The sequence below is a fragment of the Danio aesculapii genome, chromosome 21, assembly GCF_903798145.1.
Source record: "Danio aesculapii chromosome 21, fDanAes4.1, whole genome shotgun sequence".
Taxonomy (NCBI): domain Eukaryota; kingdom Metazoa; phylum Chordata; class Actinopteri; order Cypriniformes; family Danionidae; genus Danio; species Danio aesculapii.
This window is the reverse complement of record NC_079455.1, coordinates 43,215,873-43,243,381: the sequence shown is the minus strand read 5'-3', so window position 1 is coordinate 43,243,381 and position 27,509 is coordinate 43,215,873. Positions and strand designations below refer to the sequence as shown.

The window sequence follows — 27,509 nt, the reverse complement described above, 5'->3', positions numbered from 1 at the left end:
TATGGTAAAAGTACCCGAATTAATACATATACTATGACAAATCTTAAAATATGAAGTGTAAGAGCAATTTGTTTTAAAAAATATTAAAAATAAACTTTTTTTTTTATAAAAAAAAACGAAATTATCTTTATTTTTGAAGTATGCCATAAATAACTGCTCATTTAACATGCTTTCTTGTTGTTTTTTTGACAATAAAACCAAAATCAAGTGTAGTAGTGTAACAGGATTATGTTTGTTTGATTTATTTTATTTTTTTAGTAAGCCAACAAGGCTGTGTAGTGTAAACCATTATTCAACACAGTCAAATAATGGCCAACCATTAGGTAGAGCAGGCAGTTAAAGGGTTAAAACAACATTAGCGCTATTTAATAGATTGGGAATAATGTTGCAGCTTATATTGATAGTCATTGGCGGCTAATATGATTTCACTGTTTACAATTTACTATTATGAAATCATATTATTGAGGAGAAACTGAATGTGCGAAGCCAAAACCAACTTTACCTCAATGCACCTCTCTCTCTCTTTCCCCTTCTCTCTCTCTCTCTCTTGCTCGCTCACTCACTCACTCACACACACATAGTCGAGAGAGAGAGACAACTGCACGGCATCAGATTCAGCTCTCACAAACTCTTTAAACTTTAACCGTTTAACCGTCGCGCGGAGCTGCACTAGTCGCCGCACGGGTGAGTGTCTGTTCGGGATTCATTCGCGGTGTGTTTGCGGGGCTTGAGGATTGTTTTTCTCCTGTTTCTATGGACTCTGATCTCGGGAGGTTTGAGGACTTTGAGCTGCACTTGTTCCTCCGGGTTGGATCGTTTACAGCAGGTTCTTCATTCTCCTTTTCACGATAATACACTGCAGTTTTACCATCCGCGGCTGTTTGCTAGCAGGTTTATTTTAGGCTTGTTGTGTTTTTAGTTAAGAAACGACCGATGATATGAATATAAATATAAAATGCTGGTCGTTTTTAAATGATAGAATGCTCATTTGCCGATAGCAACTGTATCTTGACGTTAACTGTTTGCTCAAATACGGTTAGCATGTGTTAGTTTGCACTAAGTACAAGTTTGACTAGTTAGTTGTGTTGTGGTGTTAGTCTGGTATTTTAGGGTCATGTGGAGGTCTGCAGTCAAACTCGCATAAATTATCCCAGACTTTTCATCTGAGCAACAAAAGAGACTTCTAGGTCAAAAATGAGACCACGTTATAAATTATTGAGGGTCTTTGTGCTTTTTCTGGCATTATTATTAGAGAAATAAAAGCTTTGCAAGTTGTATTTGATATTTCTGAACATCAGAATTTAGGTTAAAATGGATACAAATAGGTGAGGTTTAAGTAAAATAAGTAATAAAATATAACAAGCAGTCTTTAAGATACTAATATAAGTTTATAATGGCATTCCATTTAATTAAATCAGAAGTAAATGCTTGCAATGTCCTGAAATGTCCCATGCTCCCAATATTGTTTACCACGGTACTTTGAATATTCGGTCTGAAATCACATGCAAGTAAGTTTTGTGACGTTAAAACCACATTGGCACTATCTATTCGACTGTTGTAATTTAATATTCATTGGCTGCTTATATGATTTTACTTTTTACAATTGGCAAAGAATAGTTTTCTGAAATTATATTATTAAGGAGATAGTCTGAATGTGTGAATATAAAACCAAATTTACCTTCATATAAGATTGTAGAATTTTTCTATACAGTCATTTGGTGTTTCTGGTGCTTGTTGGCATTAATATTCATTTAATATTTCAAACATGTTGGATGAAACCCAACCCAGTCATATCTCTCAGAGCAGGTGTCTGAAGCCCGTCTAAAATAGCAGCAGGTAAAAGTGGCTCATAAGTGGAGGAATATAGCCTGATGTGAATTGTTGGCTGTCAGCACAGGGTTATCATTAAACGTCCATGACACTTTGACCCCTAATGCCTAAAATCTGACCTGTGAATTTTCTGAATTTCTTTTCTTTTCCTCAAGGACTACATGGCCTTTCTGTTTGAATGAAAACAAACACTAGTATTTATTTTTAAATCACTATATTACTAGACTTAATTCTTTGTGAATTTTGCATAATCCAATTTATTCAATTCAAGTTTGTGTTTGTTTAGCGCTTTTCACTTATTGTTTCAAAGCATCTTTACAAAAGGTGCACGTTATTGCATTACAATCAAATTCGGAGAAGCTGAGGTTATTAGTTACTATGACTGTATTAGTCACTAACTTTAACTAATTAACTAGTAACAAAAGGCTGATTTATACTTCGTCGAGGGATCGGCGTGACCCACGGCGACTACCTTGCATGTAGTCGTGCATTATACTTCTGCATGCTGGTTGTACTGCTCTGCAATAACACTTTCAAAACACTAGGTTTTTAATGTTGGGAACTGGCGGACATGCAACACCTTTAATCGTAAGGTAAACGCATAACAAAAGTTTCCATCTGGAGCTCCTTCATGGGACTCGACACTTGTAAACACTCGCTCCATCAGGCTCACGGCTCTCAGCACCACCCACGCTTGTCACCGCTACCAAAACAACCAGTCACAGCTTGCGCTACGCAACATTTTGACTTTTTTTTTTGCTGAACATTTGCTGAATATTACAAATCTTACAATAGGATATTCACATTTTAGCATAAAATATGTAAGCAAAGAAACTAAAAGAAAAAAGGAGAGAGAAAAAACAAATAAAGAACAAGAGCAGGTACACATAACAATAATCATAGCAAAGACGAGTTTAGTTTTCGCAGTATATTTACAGTTCTGCTTGCTTTACGACTTGAAAGTCCTTTAAGAGTTTCAAAATAATTTTTTAGTCACATTGAATCACATATTTACACTTGTGTATATGAAACTTGCCTAATAATATCAAAGGATTTAACATAAATATGAGATTCTTGGTCATTGTGATGTGTAGTTAAATTTTTTGAGAGGTGCAAGCTGTGCCCGACCATACATGTGCGCTTGATGCAGAAGTATAAATCAGCCTTAATAGCTTTTAACAGTTAAGTTCTTTATATACAAACAGAGTTATCCTAAGTTATTTGTGGTTTTTTCACGTGAAAACAGAGTTGAGATGTGTTCAGAATGGCATACTATGTGTGCTGTTTTAATACTATTCTTTATTTAGCGTATTACAGTATGTGTACAGTATATATTATGTTGATTTCAAGTGTACATCCAGATAAATTATAGCATTTGAAAGGAATATTTGATGATCCTACTGCCAAAAGATGACCTGACACAATTTTATTTACCTTTCTTTGAGTCTTTAATTCAGCCAAAAACAAAAATTCTGTCATCTTTTAATCGCCTTTGACTTGTTTCAAATCTTTAAAAAGGTTAGAAAGTGTCTTTCCTCTAAAACTCATTCTTCTCAAACTTAAAGAAACTCATAAAGGTTTGGAAACACTTGAGGTAGAGTAAATAGAGAGGAAATTTTCATTTTTGGGTGAACTATCCGCTTAACAATAAATTTATGCACAATATATATATATATATATATATATATATATATATATATATATTATATATATATATATATATATAATATATATTTGAAGAAAGCTGAAAACCTGTAACTGTTGACTTTTATGGTAAGAAAAAACAAATACTATGGAAGTCAATAGTTACAGTTTTCGGCGTTCTTCAAACTATCTGCTTTTGTGTTCAGTAGAATAAAGAATCTCATAAAGGTTTGGAAACACTTGACGCAGAGTAAATAGTGAGTAAAGTTTCATTTTTGGGTGAACTATCCCTTTAACAATAAATTGATACACAAACAAGTATATATTTTGAAAAAGCTGAACCTGTAACCATTGACTTTCATAGTAAGAAAAACAAATACTATGGAAGTCTGTGGTTACAAGTTTTCAGCTTTCTTCAAACTGTCTTTTTTTTGTTCAGTAGAATAAAGAATCTCATAAAGGTTTGGAAACACTTAAGGGAGAGTAAATAGTGAGTAAAGTTAAATTTTTGGGTGAACGATCTCTTTAACAATAAGTTGATGCACAAACAAGTATATATTTTTAAGAAACGTAACCATTGACATTCATAGTAAGAAAAACAAATGCTATGGAAGTCAATAGTCAATAGCATTCCTCAAAACATCTTCTTTTGTTTTCAGTAGAATAAAGAATCCCATAAAGGTTTGGAAACACTTGACGCAGAGTAAATAGTGAGTAAAGTAAAATTTTTATGTGAACTATCCCTTTAACAATAAATTAATGCACAAACAAGTATATTTTGAAGAAACCTGTAACCATTGACTTTCATAGTAAGAAAAATAAATGCTATGGAGGTCAATAGTTACAGTTTTCAGCATTCCTCAAACTATCTTCTCTTTGTTCAGTAGAATAAAGAATTTCATAAAGGTTTGGAAAGACTTGACGCAGAGAAAATAGTGAGTAAAGTTAAATTTTTGGGTGAACTGTCTCTTTAACAATAAATTCCTGCACAAACAAGTATATATTAAAAAAAGCTGAACCTGTAACCGTTGACTTTCATGGTAAGAAAAACAAATGCTATGGAAGTCAATGGTTACAGTTTTCAGCATTCCTCAAACTATCTTTTGTGTTCAACCAAATAAAGAGTCTCATAAAGGTTTGGAAACACTTAAGGGAGAGTAAATAGTAAGTTTAATTTTTGGGTGAACTATCCCTTTAACAATCAACTGATGCAAATTGATACACAAACAAGTATATATTTTGAAGAAAGCTGAAAGCCTGTAACCATTGACTTTTTAGTAAGAAAAACAAATGCTATGGAAGTCTGTGGTTACAGGTTTTCAGCTTTCTTCAAACTATCTTCTTTGTTTAGTAGAATAAAGAAACTCATAAAGGGTTTGAAAACACTTGAGGGAGACTAAATAGTGAGTAAAGTTTCATTTTTGGGTGAACTATCTCTTTAACAATAAATTGATGCACAAACAAGTATATATTTTTAAGAAACATGTAACCATTGACATTCATAGTAAGAAAAACAAATGCTATGGAAGTCAATAGTCAATAGCATTCCTCAAAACATCTTCTTTTGGGTTCAGTAGAATAAAGAATCCCATAAAGGTTTGGAAACACTTGAGGTAGAGTAAATATGAGTAAAGTTTAATTTTGGGTCTCTGACAATAAATTGATGCGGTTTTGATTAAACATTTCCCATATTACTATACAGCTCTCTATTTAAAGGTCTCTCTCTGTGTGTGTTTGTTATAGTGACCTTGATCTACTCCCATAAAATTATATATACTGTATATATGGACAATCTAAAGTGTAATGTGGTTAATGTTAGTCATGTTAAGATATTACAATATATTTGAAACCATATTTATTATGAAAAGCACTATTCAAATTATACATTTGAGTGACAATTTGCTGAATTACACTTGCAAATAAGGTTATATGACAACATTGTAGCACACTACTTTAAATGTTTTTGCACATTTCAATAGTTCATCTCAATAGCCATTTTTAGATTTTATCCTGGACTCAGCCTTCTTGATCTTGATGCTGTATTAATTAGAGCAGATGCCATTACTCGCCTCCCCCCCGATGGGTTCATTGATGATAAATTAGTCCCTCGGGACATTTTAATGAGGAAATGATCTTGTGAGTCAATCAAATGCCATATGTTTTTTCTGAACGTAGTTCATGTCGATAGCACAGCCAGACAATGACCTGCCTTCATGGTTGAACATGATTGAATCCTGTAACCCAGATGAGCTGGCGCTGGATCAGATGGGTACCCAATATCCCTGTGAACCCAACACCAGCGGCCAGTCGATAAGCACAGCCAGACTTTCAGAACAAACCTTTGAGATTCAGACCTACTTACTGTTGAAGTCAAAATTATTCGTCCTCCTGTGAATTTTTTTTAAATTTTGTTCTCTGTCAAATATTTCCCGAATGATGTTTAACAGATTCAGGATTTTTTCACAGTATTCCCTATAATATTTTTTTCTTCTGGAGAAAGTCTTATTTCTTTTGTTTATAGAATAAAAGCAGTTTTTACAACCAACTCAAGGTCAATATTGTTATAATATTTTTCTGATTGTCTACAGAGCAGACCATCATTATACAATGACTCTCCTAATTACCCTAACTTGCCTAATGAACCTAGTTAAGTCTTTAAATGTCACTTTAAGCTGAATACTAGTATCTTGAAAATATAAAATAGTATCATGGCAAACTGTTCCTTTTTAAACAGAAATTGGGGAAAAAAATATTCAGGAGGGCTAATAATTCTGACTTCAACTGTATGTTCAAGTGTTGCATCATAGCATGAGTTCACGTGAAATATGTATTAATGTTTGTGTCAACAGAACGTTTAAAGGGTAGTTCACCCAAAATGAAACGTTATTCACTTTGAAGGGGTTGTACACTTCTTGAGTTTCTTTTTTTTTTTACACAAAAGAAGATATTTTGAAGCATGTTGTTACCCAGTAGCCATTGACTTCCATTGTAGAGCAATACATTAAATTGATGCACAAACAAACATGGATATTAAAAAAAGCTGAACCTGTAACCGCTGACTTTCATAGTAAGAAAAACAAATGCTATGGAAGTCAGTGGTTACAGTTTTCACAAAAGAAGATATTTTGAAGCATGTTGTTACCCAGTAGCCATTGACTTCCATTGTAGAGCACATCATGATTTTGCCAAGTGAGATGTGATCCTGGATTAACTATGTTGATCCTGGAACATCATTTTTGTTTAAAAGTGTTATCCAAACCTATTGCCTACCCCTAAACTCAACCATAACTGTAAATTATTCTTTAAATCAGAGGGGGGTAGTAGTTGGATAACAATCATGTAGAAGTGCATAAAGCTAACTGTGAGCCCAAACTTCACATAAATGGTAAACGTGTCCCTTAATTCTGATTGGCTGACTGGAATGTTGTTCCGGGATCAATATTGATGTTAATCTATGAACATCTACTTGGCGAAATCAGCTTGGCATAAAAATATGGAAGTCAATGGCGACCAGTTTACAACATGCTTTAAAATATCTCCTTTGTGTTTAACAGAAGAAGCTCAACAAGTGGAGGATGAGCAAATAATTACAGAATTGTAATTTTTGTGAGGACAATCTATTCGTTGATCTAATGCTCATTTAAATCATAGGTTTAAAACTGGATTCCTGGAGGACTGTGACTCTGCACAGTTTGCTCCAACCCGAATCAAACACAGCTGATCCAACTAATCAATATGTTCAAGACTACTAGAGACTATTAAGCAGGTGTGAGTTGGAAGTGGTTGGAGCTAAACTCTGCAGAGCTGCAGCCCTCCAGGAGTTGAGTTTGAGACCATTGATCTAATGAACATTAGATGAACGTTAATGAAGTGAAAATATACAAGTATAACCATTCCACTTAATGAACATTAGATGAACGTTAATGAAGTAAATAAATATACAAATACAACCATTCCGCTTAATGAACATTAGATGAACGTTAATAAGTAAATAAATAAGTACAACCATTCCGCTTAATGAACATTAGATGAACGTTAATGAAGTAAATAAATATACAAGTACAACCATTCCGCTTAATGAACATTAGATGAACGTTAATAAAGTAAATAAATAAGTACAACCATTCCGCTTAATGAACATTAGATGAACGTTAATGAAGTAAATAAATATACAAGTACAACCATTCCGCTTAATGAACATTAGATGAACGTTAATAAAGTAAATAAATAAGTACAACCATTCCGCTAATGAACATTAGATGACGTTAGTTGAAGTAAATAAATATACACTACAAAACCATTCCAGCTTATGACATTAGATGAACGTTAATGAAGTAAATAAATATACAAGTATAACCATTCCGCTTAATGAACATAGGATGAACGTATAAAGTAAATCAATATACAGGTACAACCCATTCCAATTAATGAACATTAGATGAACGTTAATGAAGTAAATAAATATACACAGTACAACCATTCCACTTAATGAACATTAGATGAACGTTAATAAAGTAAATAAATATACAAGTATAACCATTCCGCTTAATGAACATTAGATGAACGTTAATGAAGTAAATAACTATACAAGTACAACCATTCCGCTTAATGAACATTAGATGAACATTAATAAAGTAAATAAATATACAAATACAACCATTCCGCTTAATGAACATTAGATGAACGTTAGTGAAGTAAATAACATATACAAATACAACCATTCCACTTAATTGAACATTAGATGAACGTTAGTGAAGTAAATAAATATACAAGTATAACCATTCCACTTAATGAACATTAGATGAACGTTAGTGAAGTAAATAAATATACAAGTACAACCATTCCACTTAATGAACATTAGATAAACGTTAGTGAAGTAAATAATATACAAAGAACCATTCCGCTTAATGAACATTAGATGAACATTAATGAAGCTCAATAAATAAGTACAACCATTCCACTTAATGAACATTAGATGAACGTTAATGAAGTAAATAAATATACAAGTACAACCATTCTGCTTAATGAACATTAGATGAACGTTAATGAAGTAAATAAATAAGTACAACCATTCCACTTAATGAACATTAGATGAACATTAATGAAGTAAATAAATATACAAGTACAACCATTCCGCTTAATGAACATTAGATGAACGTTAGTGAAGTAATAAATATACAAGTCCAACCATTCCACTTAATGAACATTAGATGAACGTTTAGTGAAGTAAATAAATATACAAGTACAACCATTCCACTTAATGAACATTAGATGAACTTAATGAAGTAAATAATATATACAAGTACAACCATTCACTTAATGAACATTAGATGAACGTTAATGAAGCTAATAAATAAGTACAACCATCCGCTTAATGAACATTAGATGAACGTTAGTGAAGTAAATAAATATACAAGGTACAACCATTCACTTAATGAACAATTAGATGACGTTAGTGAAGTAAATAAATATACAAAGTACAACCATTCCCTTAATGAACATTAGATGAACGTTAATGAAGGAAATAAATATACAAAGCAACCATTCCGCTTAATGAACATTAGATGAACCTTAATGAAGTAAATAAATAGTACAAACCATTCCACTTAATGAACATTAGATGAACATTAATGAAGTAATAAATATACAAGTACAACCATTCCGCCTTAATGAACATTAGATGAAACGTTAGTGAAGTAAATAAATATACAGGTACAACCATTCCGCTTAATGAACATTAGATGAACGTTAATGAAGTAAATAAATATACAAGTATAACCATTCCGCTTAATGAACATTAGATGAACGTTAATGAAGTAAATAAATATACAAGTACAACCATTCCGCTTAATGAACATTAGATGAACGTTAGTGAAGTAAATAAATATACAAGTACAACCATTCCGCTTAATGAACATTAGATGAACGTTAATGAAGTAAATAAATATACAAGTATAACCATTCCGCTTAATGAACATTAGATGAAGTTAATGAAGTAAATAAATATACAAGTACAACCATTCCACTTAATGAACATTAGATGAACGTTAGTGAAGTAAATAAATATACAAGTACAACCACTTCCACTTAATGAACATTAGATGAACGTTAATGAAGTAAATAAATATACAAAGAAACCATTCCGCTTAATGAACATTAGATGAAGTTAATGAAGTAAATCAATAAGTACAACCATTTCCGCTTATTGAACATTAGATGACGTTAATGAAGTAAATAAATAAGTACAACCATTCCACTTAATGAACATTAGATGAACGTTAATGAAGTAAATAAATAAGTACAACCATTCCACTTAATGAACATTAGATCAACATTAATGAAGTAAATAAATATACAAGTACAACCATTCCACTTAATGAACATTAGATGACCGTTAATGAAGTAAATAATAAGTACAACCATTCTGCTTAATGAAACATTAGATGAACGTTAATGAAGTAAATAAATAAGTACAACCATTCCACTTAATGGAACATTAGATGAACGTTAATGAAGTAAATAAATATACAGGTACAACCATTCCACTTAATGAACATTAGATGAACGTTAATGAAGTAAATAAATATACAAGTACAACCATTCTGCTTAATGAACATTAGATGAACGTTAATGAAGTAAATAAATATACAAGTATAACCATCCGCTTAATGAGACATTAGATGAACGTTAATGAAGTAATAATATACAGTATAACCATTCCGCTTAATGAACATTAGATGAACGTTAATGAAGTTAAATAAATATACAAGTATAACCATTCCGCTTAATGAACATTAGATGAACGTTAATGAAGTAAATAAATATACAAGTATAATCATTCCACTTTACATTACATTAAGTTAATTGGAACATGGTGGAGGTGGATTGTTTTTAAATATCAAGCAAACCAGGCATCATCTCATAAAGCATACTTTTTTGTTGATTCTAAAATTGATTGATATTCTATGTTAGAAATCTCATTTAATTTCATTTAAAAATGAAAGTTAAAGTTTTTATAAAGGGGATTTGAGATATTAAGAGATCATTTTATCAGTTCATCCATTTTAAAATATCGTATAATAAAATCAAACTCATAATTTATTAGGAAACCCCTCATTAAAACCCTTCAGAATATAGATTTGCATAAACTTTTACATTTTGTGTATGTCAGTTTAGCTGAAGTGGAGAAACAAACTCCAAAAATCTTTTAAAGATATCTATATGATTAAAATTCATTCATTAATTTTCCTTCAGCTAAGTCCCTTTTCATCAGGGGTCGCCGCAGTGGAATGAACCACCAATTTATCCATGTTTTACACAGTGGATGCCCTTCCAGCTGCAACCCAGTACTGGGACACATCCATACACACTCACATTCACACATACACTACGGCCAATTTAGTTTCTTCAATTCACCTATAGCGCATGTGTTTGGACTGTGGGGGATACCGGAGCACCCGGAGGAAACCCACGCCAACACAGGGAGAACATGCAAAGTCCACAAAATTTAAGTTCAGTTCAGTTTAGCTCAGTTCAGTGTGGTTTAATAATCACTACTGAGAGTCCAAACACTGAAGAGAAATTCCAACGATGCGCAGCTCTACAAATCCCGAACCATGCAAGCCAGTGGCGACAGCGGAGAGGGAAAAACCTCACTAATTGGCGAAAGTGAAGAATTAAAAAACCTCGAGAGAAGGGTTGGGCACGACCAGTTGGGTCAAACCAGTTGGGTCAAACAGTCTCAGTTGGGCACGACCATTTCTCCTATGGCCAAATGTCTTGTGCAGAGCTGCAGCCTAGGCGCTGGAGAAGCTGGATGTCAGCAAGACTCGTCTGTCCCTGGAGCATCACAGGAATTGGTCTCATGCTCTCCACTCTTAAAATTGCAGACTCATAAAAAAAGCTATAAAATAAATGTATAAAATATATTTAGAATGTTTCTCTTTCTCACTGATGATGCTTTATGGAAATCCCCCCCAAAAATAGTGTAACATCTCAAAACTCATGCATGAAATAAAAACAATGTTCAGCCATGCAGATTCATCAATAAATAAATAAATAAATAAATCAATAAACCAATGCGATTGACAGCCATTAGTTTTAGATTGGAGTGAAAGCAGTGGTCACTCATTAGTTTGGACCGCCAGTGAAACTCAATCGGATCTAAACCCTGTCCATCGATACCGCTTTCTGACCCTGTTTTATTGCTCTGTCCACATTATAGATGCTGAAAAGAGCAGTTCACTGTCTAATGTTTCTTCTCTCTAAAAAAAACACACAAAAGTAGCACTCTTAAATTTGTGAGCCTAACACAGAGACATGCTTTGTGTTCCTCTGCCAACATCCCTCCATCTCTCAGAGGAATGAAATGGACAGATAGATTGGACGCCCTTCTTCTGTTACCTTTCTGGATCTAATTACCCCTCTAATCTGACCAAGGGCTAGTTTATGTTGGCCTCGGCACCTGCACAGGTCTCAGATCAGCCACAGGGTTTCTTCAAATGGCTGCTGCTTTGTAGTTCTGTTTGTGAGAAGAAAAGATGGCAAGTAAACAGAGCTTTGTGATCGATAACAGGGCTGAATAATAATGACGCCTCGAGGCACAGTGGGAGCGTTACGGTCCAGCTGACAGGCCAGTGATGTGTTCTCCATGCATATCAGTCATTCATATTAGTTTATAAACCTTTAAGGGATTAGATTTGGCACAGAGTTCAGGCTAAGGTTGCTCTGTATGATTCTGTGTAATGTGTATGTACATAAAATGCATACAAGCCTGACTAAATTATGCTGCTCTGACCAGTTTTCAGCCTTAAGGTCCTGTGATGTGCTTTGAAATGTTTTATTTATATATCTATATATATATATATATATATATATATATATATATATATATATATATATATATATATATATATATATATATATACCTACATACATACATACATACATACATACATACATATATACATATATAATTATTATTATTATTATCATTATTATATATATATTTTTTTATTTTTATTTTTTATTTTATTTTTTTATGTTTGACGTTGAATGAAAAGAAGGTGGGGCTTAGAGTAGCTTTAGAAAAAACAGGCAGTTGTGTTGTTTTTATTACAGCTCTGCCAGGGGGAGTGGTTGAGATGAAGGGCATTAAGAGAAGTGTCTTAAAGGGGGCGGGGCATGTCAGATTCTAGAGAGGCATTTGATTGGTCAGAAGATTTGATGAGATACTGAAGTATGAGGTGAAGTGAAACAAATTCGATCGATTTAGACGGAAGTGATAAACTACAAGATTAATATTTTCTAAATGCGAAATTCTTTCTATTAGCACACTAGCTAAAGATATCCTAAAACTAAGACACTGGAACTAACATCTAAAACGTGTTGTTTAATTTCACAGAACCTTTAAAGTAAACTCTTATATTTCTGTGTAAGGGGTTGTTCACATATCGTGTCTAAAACGTGCGGGAGGCACAAGGTTATACCTGCACAATATGGGAAAAATCTGACATTGCGACATTTTGTATTAATGTGATGTATATTGTGATGTGATTGTCATTTGAATAGATCTATTTGGGAAGATTTCATTCATTTAGATCATAGGTCTCGAACACAATTCCTGGAGGTGCCGCAGCTCTGCACAGTTTTGCTGCAACCTAATCAAATACAGCTGATTTAGTAGTGTGTAGTAGTTTTGAACACCTTGATTATTTGGATCAAACTGTGCAGAGCTATATATATATAAATATATATATATTTATATAGATATATATATATATATATATATATATTATATATATATATATATATATAATATATATATATATATATATATATATATATATATATTATATATATATATATTTTTTTTTTTTAATATATTTATTTATATATATATATTTATATTATTTATTTATATATATATATATTATATATTTATATTTATTTATATATATATATATATCTTATTTTATATTTATTTATATATATATATATATATATATATAATATATATATATATATATATATATATATATATATTATATATATATTATATTTATTTTTATATATATATATATATATATATATATATATATATTTTTTTTTTTTTAATATATTTATATATATATATTTATATTTATTTATATATATATATTTATATATTTATATTTATTTATATATATATATATATATATATATATATATATATATATATTATATATTTATATTTATATATAGTATATATATATATCTATATATATATATATATATATATATATATATATATATATATATATATATATATATATAAATGAATAACTATATAAATAAATATATAAATAAATTAACATATATATATATATATATATATATATATATTATATATATATATATATATATATTATATATATATATATATCTATATATATTCTCTTCTACTCAAGACCCTTATTTCAAAAAGTAATAATATTAGAATTTTTAATAGCTTTTTGTCTAAAAAAAGTCTACCCATGATTTAATGCTGGACTTTTAGGATCTTTACTTTAGTCTTCAGTGTCACATGCTCCTTCAGACCACATTAAGAATGGAGTTACTGTTTTCATTTGCCTTATTTGCCTATTTGTCTTTAATGTAAGATCAGATGTTGCTCACATAGACTTTCTTAAAGACTGAACACAGTGATGCTTTTGCTTCTTACGGTTCCTCCTGCTGTTGTTTGGCTCTTTCTTTGCCTGTTTTTATTCTTATCTTGTCATATTGGGCCCACACACATTTAACGTCTTATTTTTCCTTTCCTCCTATCCTCTGGAGTTTAGTATTTCTTGGCATGCGAAGAAACTCCTGGTAATTGAAGGTCAGAGTTCAAAAGGAGTCTGCAGTCAATCTAGTGGAATGCTTTAGTTAAAGCCAAGGACATCTATGACTTAAAACATCTCCTGTGCTGTTTTTTCAGATGCTTTGTGTATGAATATAAAAGTCATTTAAAGTCTTTAAAGGGATAGTTCACACAAAAATAAAGATTCTGTTTTAAAGGGATAGCTCATGCGAAAATGAAGACTGTTATTAAAGCATAGTTCACGCAAAATAATGAAGATTCTGTTGTTAAAAGGATAGTTCATTCAAAAATGTAAACTCTGTCATCATTTACTCATCCTTTACTAGTTTAAAGGGCACCTTTGATAAAAATCATCTTTTGGAAGCTATTTGGACACAACTGTGTGGGTATAGTGTGTCCACAGTCATATTAGGGTGATATAAAGACAATAATTTTATTAAATCTTTATTAATTCCTGACGTTAAATGGCGATTCTAACGTAATGTAGGAGTGTGGTTTCCCCGCCCACTGAATTGATTGACAGACTCATATTACCATGTCTCCCTAGTAACCCAATAATCATGTCAACAAGAGAGGGCACGCGCAAAGCAACCGGGATTAAAAGATCTGTTGAGCTCTCTGTGATCATCAATCATCATCAAATGTGGTCAAGAATGAGTTTTGCAAGTTTAAAACGTTTTTAAAACATCTTCGTAATGAATTACAGTGAATTATTTATTTATTTATTTATTTTTTACCATCAACACAGATCTTTTTGTGTTATTTAGTATCACGTGATCTAGGGTTGGGTGACGTCGACCAATTTGGCATCGTTCGATGTCTAATGTGAAACATCGCGGTTGACGATGGCATCGTTGTAGGCGGCGGTGAATTATTTATTTATGAATAATTATTTAATTCATAACGAATTAATTATTTTTAGCCTACCGTTTCAAATACCTGACCCGCATGGTCTTTGTTTTACCCATAACCAAATCATAAATAAATAAAGATAAGTTAAACACAAATTACCACCTGTCAATCAATTTTTTTGCGGGACTCTGGCATGAATAGGCAGAGTGATCTGTCATTATAATGGCGTCGTACCTTGGTTGGTAAAAAAGATGCACAACCAACAGGAACCGGCCAACAGTATCTGAGGTTTTCGCTAAAATTACCAAGCAAATTACTAAGCAATTATTACAATAATTGGACGATGGCATTGTCTATCGACCCAACCCTATGTGATCCTTCATAAATCATTCTAAAATGCTGATTTATGATCACTGGAACAGTCCAATGGTGTCAATTTTGATTCAGTGGCTAATTCATATGAATTCGTACAATTTCATTGGTACACATTTAGTACGATTTGCTCATCTCCCAATGAGGGTAGGGTTTGGTCCCGGGTCTCCTTTAACAATCATACATGACTGAACTTGAAAGAATTAGCTACTAACTGACAAATTACAAAATAATTACGTTTCCTTGTGAGATTAGGCTGGCTATTGATATCTGTCTGTATGTATTTTCTAATGTAACACTCAACATGCAGTGGTGTATCATTTTCAGTGAGGCCGCAAGCATGAACAGGAAAGTCAATTGAGTAAATCAGGATTTCAGGTGAACTTGATTAACCGTCAGGTTGTGTCGGGTCACGGAATGAGACTTGCTCTTGTGTGGGATAATCATTTTTACCCAGCTAAAACAGGCTCATTCCAGAGATAATCGATTTATTGGAAGGCCATGCTGCTGTTTTGAAGCATCTCTGAGCTGAAAGACCTCATTGTGTTTGTGCAACTGGATTTCACTTGCGTGCCACGAGTTCTCGGACACGGGTGTTGTTTTTGACCAGATAAGGCTAATGGCAGCACACATTCCTTTTTGGGAAATAATAATGATTATTCACTATTCACGTTGTTAACAGCAGCTGCTTGTGTTGGGCTGTGTGACAACAGTACCTATAAAACCTGCTAGCAGTTTGTTAAAACATTATTACATGGCTCTTATGAATTTTTCTTATTGTGTATTTTTAACTATTAACATTTTAACTATTAAGAACAATCACATTAAGACAAACCAACAGATATATACAGATTTTCTGCTACCAATATACGTGACTATAGTAACACATTTACATAATCTCTGCCTCCCTTAGAATACAACATTTTGGTTGAGATACAGAAAGACAAATGAAAACAGACTTGGCCAGCAGACTAATCAGAGTAGAGTTGGCTTATGAAAGGAGCAGGATGACCAACTAGAGCAGAGTTGGCTTATGAAAGATGTGGGATGACCAATCAGAGTAGAGTTTGTGTATAAAAAGGAGCGGGGATGACCAATCAGAGCAGAGTTGGGTTATGAAAGGAGTGGGATGACCAATCAGAGCTGAATTGTTTATGGAAGGGGACTGAATGACCAATCAGAGTAGAGTTGGCTTATGAAAAGGATCAGAATGACCAATCAGAGCAGAGTTGGCTTATGAAAGAAGCGGGATGACCAATCAGAGTAGAGTTGGCTTATAAAAAGGAGCGGGTTGACCAGTCAGAGCAGAGTTGGTTTATGGAATGGGACGGGATGACCAAATCTGAGCAGAGTTGGCTTATGGAAAGGAACTGGACGACCAAACGGAGAAGAATTGGCTTATGAAAATGGTGGGATGACCAATCAGAGCAGAATTGTTTTATGGAAGGGGTCTGGATGACCAATTAGAGTTAGCTTATTAAGGGAGCGGGATGACCAATCAGAGCAGAGTTGTTTTAAGGAAGGGGACTGGATGACCAATCAGAGCAAAGTGGGCTTATGAAAGGATCGGGACGACCAATCAGAGGAAAGTAGGTTTATGGAAGGGGTCTGGATGACCAATTAGAGTAGAGTTAGCTTAATAAGGGAGCGGGATGACCAGTCAGAGCAGAGTTGTTTTAAGGAAGGGGACTGAATGACCAATCAGAGCAGAGTTGGCTTATGAAAGGAGCGGGACGACCAATCAGAGCAAAGTAAGTTTATGGAAGGGGACTGGAAAGCCAATCAGAGCAGAGTTGGCTTTGGAAAGGAGCGGGATGACCAATCAGAGCAGAGTTGGCTTATGAAAGGAGTGGGATGACTAAGCAGAGCAGAGTTGGTTTATGAAAGGAGCGGGATGACCAATCAGAGCAGAGTTGGTTTATGGAAGGGGACAGGATGACCAATCAGAGAAGAGTTGGCTTAAGCGGTGAGATTTAAAGGTTGATTCAAATAAACCACATCAGATTCATTGGAAAATTTTCTAATATAAAATGCATATACTGAGAAAATGGAAATATTTTCTGTTCTTAGGTCCATTTAACTTTAAAAATACCAGACTTTCAAAATCTTACTTTACACTGAAAACCTTCAAACGTTCACTTTTTAAAACTACTTTTCAGTTGCTGCTCAGGCATTTTTAAGCGAACATCAATGTTTTTCTTGATTGAACTTTATCTAGTGTTATTAATGCAGATGTTTTCTGTCTGGTTCGTGGAGTAAAACCAGAATTTTCCGAGATCTATTTCTGCTGGGTGTGTTTTGAAAAGAAACGAAATGTGGAGAATTTTTCTGTTGGGAGGTCAGTGCCTTGAATATTGAAAACAGGCCGTGTTTTTATGTTCTGTAGCTTTTTATTTTTCTCCCTGAAGCTGGTCAAGGTCTCTTAAAGTCGTAATTTAGTTGCACATGATCATTTTCCACCCTCGTTCTGACCTTTTCAACTGCTGAGCTCTATTTCCATGTGCTCTCCATCCCAAAATCACATTTGCGCTTTAGGTTCATTACATTCAAAAATGCAACTCTGTGATCATGCACAATGTGGTTATGAACATGCACAGCTCTAAACCTGTGGTGAAGGTAGGATATTTATTAAATATGGTCTGTTCCTTAAATAAAACTATTATTGTCTTGGAATATACTGTAAAAGAAAAGGCTGTAAACATATTCTACTTGAAGTCACATTCATTCATCATTGATTTTTCTTCGGCTTATTCCATTATTAACCAGGGGTCACCAAAGTGGGATGAACCGTCAACTATTCCAGCATATGTTTTACGCAGCGGATGCCCTTCCAGCCACAAGCCAGTATTGGGAAACACCCATCCACTCTCACATTCACACGCACACTCATACACTCCGGCCAATTTAGTTCATTCAATTCCCCTATAGCGCATGTGTTTGGACTGTAGGGAAACCGGAGCACCCAGAGGTAACCCACGCCAACACGTGAAGAACATGCAAACTCCACACAGAAATGCCAACTGGCCCAGCCAGGACTCAAAGCAAGGTCTTACCATAAAAAGCCTTATAATGCTTTTGTAAATAGATGGTAATAAAGAGTTAGTTCACCTAAAAATGTACCAATAAAGTTAATTAATTATTTGTTAAGTAGCACAATGAATTAAATTGTAAATTCTGAATTATTATATTATATTATATTATATTATATTATATTATATTATATTATATTATATTATATTATATTATATTGTATTTGTATTGTATTATATTACAGTGTTGCCCCTACCATTATATTAGGGGGGCGCACCCACGCTCCCAAAGCTGTCCCCTCCTCCTTTGAAGTCACGGTTAATTGTATTATCTAATAGCGCATCCCATGCTGTGACGCGAGCGAGCTATCTCCTTTAGTCTAGTGTCTCATCCAACCTTATGACCTCTCCCAGAAATTCATACTGGCTCCGTGATCCCCCAAAATTTATTAAAATACCTGGAAATCATGGCGATGCGAGTGAATGAGCAAGAGAACAGATCGTGAGAGGAGCAGTGATGGTCTAAACATTACATTTGTTAGGTGAAGTGAATAGACCAGTATCGCGAGTGCAAATCCTTTAATCTCTCTCATTGAGAGATCTGCTGTCAACAGTTGGAGACCGAGCAAAATATTTGAAGGGTCTTGCATGTAGTTAGGCCCTTTTTATATATAAGAACTGAAAGTTCTGTGTTTTGACTATTGCAATTATTAGATAAAGCTATTTTAAACATAAATATTTAATAATAAAACTTCTTGTAATACACTCATTGCTATAAGAAGTAGTTTATAGGCCTGTTTCCTTTTAGTAAACAAGTATTAGATTTACAGATGTGCATTCTAACTAATCTTCATCTTTCATCACTTGCAATGTTTCCAAATTGCATTGTTTGTAATTATTATTATATTATTGTGGTTCATTCTGCTTTGGCGACCCCTGATAAATAAGGCACTAAGCTGAAGAAAAATAAATGGATGAATTATTTTCTGTAAAGCTGCTTCTGGCCTTGACATGTTCACATCCAAATTTTTATAAGAGACATGTTTAATAAATGGGCCAGACATTTCTGACTTTCAATACCAAGAGGCTCAGGAAATGTTCTTTCAGAAACCCATAAAGATACATTGCAGTGACAAAGGCTGCACACTTTGTGAATAAAAAAAGATATGAAAAGAAATGTTAATTTCTAATTTACAAACGGTTGTATAGTTCAAATAGTTGTTCAATTATTTACTAAAAGACCATGACTCCTTGTGTCAGTGTCAGTCTGAACAGCCACGCTGTCCCCAGTGTATTTTCAGTGTAATTTCCTTTGTGTTCACCAGTAAACAGAAACTCAAACAGAACAAGTTGAGGATGCGTAAATGACAGAATTAAAATATTTGTGTGAACTATCCCTTTAAACACATTTATTAATTAATTAAAAACAAGAAAAAGATATCATTCTGTTTACCATCATCATATGATGTTAGTATGTGTCTGAAATCTTTGGCAGGGTCTGTATCTTTGCTTCTGTTCATGAGAGTCCGTGACTCTCAGATGTGAACAGTGAAACCATGTGTGATGGTGTTTTCACAACATCATTTAAACTAAATTATCATGGGAACAACACAAACTATTTGTTGCACTGGACTCATGGTCATTCAGGCTGCTCAATGTTCCCTTAAAGGAAGATTTTGAAAACAGGCTCATTTTACAGTGAGCTCAATTTTTTTGAATCCATTCAGCTGATCTGATCAGCTGATCTCCGGCTGTACTTTGTTAGCTTAGCATAGATCATTGATCAGAGTGTGATTATTAGCATCTCACTCAAATTGACGAAAGAGTATTTTGATAGTTTGCCGGTGTAAAGCTGTGACTCCTGTTACGGTACATTGTGGACTAGGGCGCAACTCACATTGGGTACAGTGACCTTGAATCGTGCCAAGTGCGATTGTTCCTTCCACTCGGCCTGCACTCACATTGCATTTTTACGTACCGGACCTGAGCACGCTTGCATCATGATGTGGGACTGTTAAGTTTAACAGAAAGAGAAGCGCTCCCGCTCAGTGGAGATGCTTTAGTTAATATCGTTTTTGTATTATTTTTAGTGGTTGTGGATGCAGTGAAATGCAGTCAAACACTTTGCCGAACAGATCCAGCACTTTTGACACTCATAAATGATCATAAAAGTCCTCGTTCTTCAGGTATAGGAGGTTTGCTAAAGGTGCAGCTGTGGTGCAGTGAGGGGTTTGCGTCTTTAATAATCCACCACATTTTGTGTTCATTGAAAAGTGAGAATGATTAATACATCCTTATGAAAAAGTCACGTCTCGTCTTCAGTTTTGAGCTTAGGCACGCTTTGCACTCACACTACAAGCGTACCGCGTCAAAACCCAAGTGAACTGCACTCTGCAGTGTTGCCAGATGTACGATAGTTATCGTATTTGTACAATAATTTAGATCTCTGTACAATGAACGATCAATAATGAATAAAATCCTATAATGTATGATAATTGTATGGCATTTAAAATTAATTTCATTGTAATCTCAGAGATTCTATACGCTTATTGATCTAGCTGCGTCTTTTGTGTACTGTCTGTGAAGAGAACGTGGAGTTACGCACGTTTTCTATCACATACATTACATCTTCCAGCCAATCACGTGGAGATGGCTCTCTCTCACGAGTTAACATTCCTGCCGCGCGCAGCCGTGCTTAGGTCAGTCGTTTTCAGGTTGAGGGTGTTTATGCAATAAAGTTTAAACAATTAGTGCTGAAAGAGGAAGGTGAGAAGGACAGGGGAGTTTGCCTTTGAAGTTTTCCAAAGTTAACCTCATCAAAACAGCCACGAAATCGGCTCATTACAGATATTCTAAATGGATATCACAGAGTGTGTTGTTAATTCGGGAGGGGGCATTGCTTTCCGATGATAGGTATCCCGTGATAGCAACTCCTACTAAGGTACGCCTTTTTTAACGTATTTTGGTAATTTGGACGTTGTCAAAATGCTGTTTGTCTAGATAATAGATGTAAACTCTCCGTTTGACTTGTGTACGATAATTTTCCTTCAAATACGTCATTTGGGGTCCTGGGACAATACTTTGACGTTTTCAATCTGGCAACACTGACGCTCTGGCACACCTCTTCCAACCGGGCCAGGGCCGGCCAACTGAACCACGCCTGAACTCGATTCAGAGCACTCACGCTTCTCAAACGAATTGGAAACACACCTGGACATGGATTATATAGCATAGTGTGAGTGCGCCCTAAGACTGAATGTAAATGAAAAGTAGCTTTTTTTTTAGGTCAGTATTTCCAGGAACTCTGTCATACCTTATAAAGTTTCATTAGTTAATGTATTTATTAACATGAACCAATAATAAACAATTCTTGTATAGCATTCATTAATCAGAGTTTAACATTTACTAGTGTATTAATAGCATCAAAATTCATGCTTGTCAACATTAGTCAGTGCACTGTGGGTTAAAAAACCTTAAATAACATTAGTAAATACTGTACTAAGTGTATTGTTTCATTGTTTGTTCATGTTAGTAAATACAATTAACTGACGTTAACTAAAATGTCATTAAAATAAAAATCTTGCTGCCGCACCATGGCTGCTGAGGTGCAATATTAAACACAGCACCCAAAAATAGTCCTGATTAAATTAGGTACTTCTAAGATGACCGGCACATGCTTGTTGTATTATATTGGTACTTCTAATATGACCGGCACATGCTGGTTGTATTATATTGGTACTTCTAATATGACCGGCACATGCTGGTTGTATATTTGGTACTTCTAATATGACCGGCACATGCTGGTTGTATATCTTGGTACTTCTAATATGACCGCACATGCTTGTTTTGTATTATATTGGTACTTCTAATATGACGGCACATGCGGTGTATTATATTTGTACTTCTAATATGACCGGCACATGCTGGTTGTATATATTGGTACTTTCTAATATGACCGGCACATGCTTGTTGTATCATATTGGTGCTTCTAATAGACCGGCACATGCTTGTTGTATTATATTGGTACTTCTAATATGACCGGCACATGCTTGTTGTATTATATTGGTACTTCTAATATGACCGGCACATGCTTGTTGTATCATATTGGTGCTTATAATATGACCGGCACATGCTGGTTGTATGATATTGGTACTTCTAATATGGACCGGCACATTCTGGTTGTATTTATTGGTACTCTAATATGACCGGCAACATGCTTGTTGTATTATATTGGTGCTGCTAATATGACCGGCACATGCTGGTTGTATTATATTGGTGCTTCTAATATGACCGGCACATGCTTGTTGTATTATATTGGTTATATTACTTGAACTGCAATATCAATGCTGAAACCATATAATTGCGCAATGTGTGCATTCGCAATAGTCACATCGCAGGATCTGGCAATGAGTTGGGATTATAATTGATCAGAATGAGTCTTTACATTGTTATTTTACATTACATTGATTATCCAGGTAATAGTGTACCTTAATATCTCAGTACTGTTTGACTCTCCAGACACTGCTTATTGCATTATTCATTTCAAGATGTACCATATGCATATATTTGGTATTTGCTCTGAAACAGGATTGTGTTGAGGCATTTTTATTTCGGATTGCTTAGATTCCAGCCAGCGATTTTATAAATTAACTCGAGCTTTATACACCATCAATAAAAAGGTCTATTGTTTGAGGGGCTTGTTTTATTGCAGACCTGATGTCATTTTAGTGGTGCACCTCCCTTTTAAAAGTAGAACAACAAACAGGCTCTGTTCGCTCTCCAGAACGGTAGTTCTGGGAGAGAAGTTATTAATTCAGGCTGAGCAGCATGTACAAGGAAACGCATATTAAATTAGGTCAATAATTGACTTGGAGATAAGAATCACAGTTAAATGAATGAACATGGATTTTTTTGAAAGCAAGATCAATTTGTAACAATTTGAAAATGATCTGAGTTGTATGGTGTGAAATGGGATTGAAAGTTGTTGCATTTGAAAAGGCTTTGAATTTCATTAAATTTATGGATTTACTAGAAAAGCACATTTTTAAAATAAATATTTTTTAATTATATTATATTATATTAAATTATATTATATTTTAAATATATTTTTAGTTTAATTATATTATATTATATTATATTATGTTTTATTATATTATAGTTATATTATATTATATTATATTATATATATTATATTATATTATATTATATTATGTTTTATTATATTATATTATATTATATTATATTATATTATGTTTTATTATATTATATTATATTATATGATATTATATTATATTATATTATAATTATATTATATTATATTATAGTATTATGTTTTATTATATTATATATATTATATTATATTATATTATATTATATTATATTATATTATATTATATTATATTATATTATATTATGTTTGATTATATTATAGTATATTATATTATATTATATTATATTATATTATATTATATTATGTTTATTAGATTATATTATTATATTATATTATATTATATTATATTATATTATATTATATTATAATTATATTATATTATATTATGTTTATTATATTATATTATATATTATTATATTATATTATTATTATATTTATATTATGTTTATTATATTATATATATTATATTATATTATATTATATTATATTATATTATATTATATTATATTATATTATATTATGTTTTATTATATTATATTATATTATATTATTTATATTATATTATATTATATTATATATTATTTTATATTATATTATATATATTATATTAGTTTATATTATATTATATTATATTATTATATATTATATTATATTATATTATGTTTTATTATATTATATTAGATTAGTATTATATTATTTTATATATATTTATATATTTTATATTATATTATATTTTTAAATTATAATTTTAGTTAATTATATTATTTATATTAAATTATATTATATATATATATTTTTAATATAATTTTAGTTTAATTATATTCTATTATATATTTATATTATTTTATATATATATTTTTTTATATATATTTTTTGTTTAATGTAATTATATTATATATTGGTTAAATGTATTTTTTGTGTTATTATATTATGTATTTTGAAGTATTATTTTTGTTTTATTAAAATATATTTTTTGTTTTATTATATTATATCAATTTTAAAATTATTATTTTGTCATATTGTATATATTTTTTAAGTATTATTTTTTTATAATATATATTTTAAAAAATACATATATATGTTTTTGTTTTATTACATTATAATATATATTTTTATGTATTGTATTAATATTATTTTTTGTAAAATATATATCTTTTTTTTGTAAAAAATTAAAGCTGTTTTGTACTTTTCTGTATTATTTCTTGTAGTTAGTTGTAATATATTGTTCGCTTTAAATATAAAGGGGTAAAGATCTGCTTTAAATATTAGTTTAAATGATGTGACAATAACATAATGCATTTCTGATCAAAATACTACTGAACAATTATCAGCTAATATAAACATATATGCCAAGTTTCCTGCACAAAAAATAACTTTATAGGATTCCAATTTTGCTGGTTCATTGGCAAGTAACAAATTGGGTATCAGTGCATTTTATCCAGTGAATGTAGATTATCCAAAGGCGTTTGTTAAATTCGCAAGGCAGACTGTGAGATCAGCTCAGGTTCTGCATTGTCACCCCTTGTGTAGTGGTTAAATTTAGGACAGAAATGTGATGAGTGTGGATCAGCTTGAAACCAGAACTGGTTATAAAGTAGTGGGCGATCTGTCTCGGTGCATTATGGACACACCATGACCCTTTAAACAAAAGAAAAACACACACACACTGACCAGCCCCCTCTGTGCTGCGCAAGGAACCATGTGCATTGATTATATTCTCCTGTCAGCAGGCTCAACTACACACACACACTTGTACAACTATCTTTATGGGGACTTAACATAGACATAATGATGTTTCTACTTGGATACTAAGAAAAGTTTGTGGTATTACTTTTGAGTATTGCGATTTATTTATTTATTTTATTTTTTCTAGAGAAAAGCTATTTTTATTAGCTTTAATACTGTGCTATCATGGCAACACTGAAAAACGAATGCCTCTTGACTCGTTCACTGTCAGTAAATGGATAATATTCATATTATTTATTGTTTTATTATTTTATAATTTTTTTTCATTTTTTATTTGATGAAAAATGTTTTTATTTTATTTATTTGTTATTATTTTTTATATTTATTCAAAATGAAAAATAGATACATAAAAAAAAAATAAATAAATGTAATAACAAAAAAAATTACATTTATTTTTATTTTATTATATTTATTTGTTTATTTATTTAATTTATTTTGTTTTATATTAATTTAAAATAAAATGTAAATAAATATAGTAAATTAAAAATAAATAAATGTAATAAATAAAAATATTTATTTATTTATTTTTAATTTTATTACATTTAGTTTATTTTTATATTATTATATTTATTTAATTTATTTTATTTTTTGTTTATTAATTAAAATAAACTAAATTAATTAAAAAAATAAAATTAGAAAATAAATGTAATAATTTTAAAATAACATTTATTTACTTTTTTGTTTTTTATTTGTATTTATATATTTATTATTTATTTATTTTGATTCGTTTTTTTTAATTAATTAATTTATTTTTATTTATTTATTTTTTAATAATAAATATTTTTTGGTTTTATTTCGGTGCATCCCTTAAAAAAAGTAATTTATTGCATCTCTACAATATATTGCATATACTATTATTGTATATTCTCTCCAAACCTATCCCTTAACCAATGGAAGCAATCTGTATATTTACATTATCAGCCATTTTCTTTATGGGGACCAAATGTCCCCACAAGGTCAAAATTCACTGGTATTGCTATACTTGTGGGGACATTTGTTTCCTACAATGTGAGGAATACAAAGTACACTCTCTCTCTCACTCTCACACATACACACGTGCATGCATGCAATTTCACCAGCTGATCTGCAGTTATTATGTTGCACCTGTCACAGTGGTGTCTGTGAGCGCATTATAATCTGACATTAATATTTAATAGTTGCTCTGACAGAGAGCAGACACTGAGGTTTAACCGCCGTGATTTTTGTGAGCTGTTTTTGCGCGACTGTGACGTTCGTGAGAGACAGAGAGAGGGGAAGGGGGAGGTTTGAATGTTTTCTGATCTCCGTTCTCCGCTCTTATTCAGATCTCAACAGCCAGACTCGCCACCACCAGCCTTTATGACACCCAGAGAAAATTGCAGATTTGCTTGCTAAATCATACACTCGTCTGAAAGCAAGCAGACACGTTTGTGAGGAGCAGACGCTCTGAATGATTCCTGCTGGCTTTTTTGCGTCTTTGTGGATTTTGTGGTTGTTGTCTTTGAGCTTCGGAGCATCTGACTGGCACTTGGTGAGTTTAGGGATCATTTATTATTTTGTGTGTGTGTGTTATTAGATGGATATTGGTTTATTTTAATTACATTACTTACTTGAGGACTTTCACATTTGATAGGTTTATAGTTTTTGCATCTTTTCTGGATTCTGTGGTGGTCTTCTGCTTCGGAGCGTCTTCACATGTTGAATTTGAGTTTACATTTAGCAAATGATTTTATCCAACTAAAACAACACACAAATGAGGATAACATTTAATTAAGTTTCTGTCTTTTTTGGGGGGATATTATGCAAGTTTTGCTTATTTTAATAACACTAAAGCTGAGAGTTTGTTGGTTTTAAAGGTGCAGTAGGTGATTGTCTTCAGAAACATGTTATGTTGTCCTGGTTGAAAGTCTCTTCACATTCCAATAGTAATGATTAAAGTAAATGATCTAAATGTATTTATACGTATTTTTATATTTTGGGTGAGGCATAAAACTGAAAAAATGTTCATCAAAATTAATATTTGTCATTCTGATAATTCCCATAATTT

At 32.2% G+C, this 27,509-nt stretch overlaps 1 protein-coding gene across 4 annotated transcripts in view; it reads left to right on the top strand.

The window, feature by feature from the left end:
* Window positions 1–592: 592 nt before the first annotated feature.
* The window catches only part of sema4d (sema domain, immunoglobulin domain (Ig), transmembrane domain (TM) and short cytoplasmic domain, (semaphorin) 4D), a 133,856-nt gene continuing 106,939 nt past the window's right edge, over window positions 593–27,509 (top strand). For 2 of the 4 annotated variants that reach the window (XM_056446024.1, XM_056446027.1), the window contains exon 1: window positions 593–684. The gene's annotated coding sequence lies outside the window, so the exon portion shown is untranslated. The other 2 variants (XM_056446025.1, XM_056446026.1) reach the window with 2 other exon arrangements.